Source organism: Neophocaena asiaeorientalis, unplaced genomic scaffold (assembly GCF_003031525.2).
Source record: "Neophocaena asiaeorientalis asiaeorientalis breed wild unplaced genomic scaffold, Neophocaena_asiaeorientalis_V1.1 scaffold26, whole genome shotgun sequence".
NCBI classification, from domain to species: Eukaryota; Metazoa; Chordata; class Mammalia; order Artiodactyla; family Phocoenidae; genus Neophocaena; species Neophocaena asiaeorientalis.
Window position 1 is genome coordinate 9,689,066 of NW_020173108.1, and position 3,105 is coordinate 9,692,170.

The 3,105-nt window shown below is 44.0% G+C and overlaps 1 pseudogene; it reads left to right on the top strand.

The window, feature by feature from the left end:
- The first annotated feature begins 485 nt into the window (after window positions 1-485).
- On the top strand, window positions 486-2,639 carry LOC112398676 (heat shock protein HSP 90-beta pseudogene; annotated as a pseudogene).
- Window positions 2,640-3,105: the final 466 nt, after the last annotated feature.

Sequence of the window (3,105 nt, forward strand, 5' to 3'; positions counted from 1 at the left end):
TCATTTTAAATATGTTTTAAAAAGTCATAGGTCCTTTGTTTATTTAAGAATTGTAATGGAATATTATACCACCATAAAAGCCAATAAAATAGCTAAATATAGAGATCTCCAAGGTATATTGTTATATGAAAAGGCAAGGTGTAAATATGTAATATATTATGCTGAAGTTTGTACATAAAAGTGGATGGACTTTTTATGTGTGTATATATGCATAGGATATCTCTAGCAGGATACAAAGAATGTTAGTATCAGTGGTTGCCCTAAAGATGAGTAAGAAGGAGGCTTACTTTTCACTGTATGTAATTTTTATCACTCTTAAAACTCTATGTGCATGTATTGCTTATTGAAAAATTGGTTTGAAAAAATTTAATGGAATAATTAATGTCAAAAAGACACCCGAGCTCTTGAGTCACCCTCGTCCACCCCTGTTGTAGCGAGTGAGGTTGAGTCAGTCCTTGCCCGCTCAGCTCTCTAGTATCTGCGATTCTTATTCTTTAAGATGGCTGAGGAAGTGCACCGTGGAGAGAAGGAGGTGGAGACTTTTGCTTTCCAGGCAGAAATTGCCCAACTCATGTCTCTTATTATCAATACCTTCTATTCCAACAAGGAAATTTTCCTTCGGGAGTTGATCAGTAATGCTTCTGATGCCTTGGACAAGATTTGCTATGAGAGCCTGACAGACCCTTCCAAATTGGACAGTGATAAAGAGCTGAAAATTGACATCATTCCTAACCCTCAGGAGTGCACCCTGACTCTGGTAGACACAGGCTTTGGCATGACCAAAGCTGATCTTGTAAATAATTTGGGAACCATTGCCAAGTCTGGTACTAAAGCATTTATGGAGGCTCTTCAGGCTGGTGCAGACATTTCCATGATTGGGCAATTTGGTGTTGGCTTCTATTCTGCCTACCTAGTGGCAAGAAGGTGGTTGTGATCACAAAGCACAATGATGATGGACAGTATGCCTGGGAGCCTTCTGCTGGGGTTCCTTCACTGTACGTGCTGACCATGGTGAGCCCCTTGGGTGGGGTACCAAAGTGATTCTCCACCTTAAGGAAGACCAGACAGAGTACTTAGAAGAAAGGCGGGTCAAAGAAGTGGTGAAGAAGCACTCACAGTTCATAGGTTATCCCATCACACTCTATCTGGAGAAGGAAAGTGAGAAGGAAATCAGTGATGATGAGGCAGAGGAAGAGAAAGGTGAGAAAGAAGAGGAAGATAAAGATGATGAGGAGAAGCCTAAGATTGAAAATGTGGGCTCAGATGAGGAGGATGATAGTGGCAAGGGTAAGAAAAAGAAGATCAAGGAGAAATATATTGATCAGGAAGAACTGAACAAGACCAAGCCCATTTGGACCAGAAACCCTGATGGCATCACCCAGGAAGAATACGGAGAGTCCTGTAAAAGGCTTACAAATGACTGGGAAGATCACTTGGCAGTGAAGCACTTCTCTGTACAAGGTCAGCTGGAATTCAGAGCATTGCTGTTCATCCCTCCTCGGGCTCCTTTTGACCTCTTTGAGAACAAAAAGAAAAAGAACATCAAACTCTATGTCCACCATGTGTTCATCAAGAACAGCTGTGATGAGTTAATACCAGAATATCTCAACTTCATCTGTGGTGTGGTTGACTGAAGACCTTCCCCTGAACATCTCCCAATAAATGCTCCAGCAGAGCAAAATCTTGAAGATCATTCATAAAAACATTGTTAAGAAGTGCCTTGAGCTCTTCTCGGAGCTGGCAGAAGACAAGGACAACTACAAGAAATTCCATGAGGCGTTCTCTAAAAATCTAAAGCTTGGAATCCATGAGGACTCCACTAACTGGCGACACCTTTCTGAGCTGCTGCGCTATCACATCTCCCAGTCTGGAGATGAGATGACTTCTCTCTCAGAATACGTGTCTCGCATGAAGGAGACCCAGAAGAGAGCAAAGAGCAGGTTGCCAACTCTGCATTTGTAGAGCGAATGTGGAAGCAGGGCTTCAAGGTGGTGTACATGACAGAGCCGATCTATGAGCAATGTGTGCAGCAGCTCAAGGAATTTGATGGGAAGAGTCTGGTCTCGGTTACCAAGGAGGGTCTGGAGCTTCCTGAGGATGAGGAGGAGAAGAAGAAGATGGAGGAGAACAAGGCCAAGTTTGATAACCTCTGCAAACTCATGAAAGAGATCTTGGATAAGAAGGTGAAGAAGGTGACAATCTCCAATAGGCTTGTGTCTTCACCCTGCTGTATCGTGACGAGCACCTACGGCTGGACTGCCAACATGGAGAGCATCATGAAAGCCCAGGCACTTCAGGACAACTCGACCATGGGCTACATGATGGCCAAAAAGCACCTGGAGATCAATCCTGACCCCCGCATTGTGGAGACCCTGCAGCAGAAAGCAGAAGCAGACAAGAATGACAAGACCGTCAAGGACCTGGTGGTGCTGCTGCTCGAAACTGCACTGCTCTCTTTCGGCTTCTCGCTTGAGGATCCCCAGACCCACTCCAACAGCATCTACTGCATGATCAAGCTAGGCTTGGGCATTGATGAAGATGAAGTGACAGCAGAGGAGCCCAGTACTGCTGTTCCTGATGAGATCCACCCCCGCCTTGAGGGTGATGAGGATGCCTCTTGCATGGAAGAAGTAGATTAGGAATTTCTACCTGCAGACTTTTTTCCCTCTGTATAGTGTCCCCATGGCTCCCTCAGCAGCAGCCCCAGTGGCCTTGGCCTACTTGGTTCCTTCTGCTGATGTCTAGTGATTTTATTTCTGTCCTTCTGTCTAAAGCAGGATATAAGGGCTTCAAGCCCTATCCCTTTCCACATTTGACATGGGGTTTGAATGTTGTGTATTGTGTTTTTTTGTTTGTTTTGTTCTGAAATTAAAGTATGCAAAATAAAGATGATGCAGGTTTTTTATACAAAAACCTTATCTCTCAACTTCTGTGTTTGCAACTAGACCTCGGAGGCCAAGTTTCCTTTAAATCCCTTCACAGGTGTATGTGAGTGATCAAGGAATCACTTTTTCCTACCCACTTCGAGGTAGCACGACAACATCCAGACACCTTTAAACAAAGAAAGCTTGTGCCAGGAGAAATAAAGATATGAACAAAGAAAGG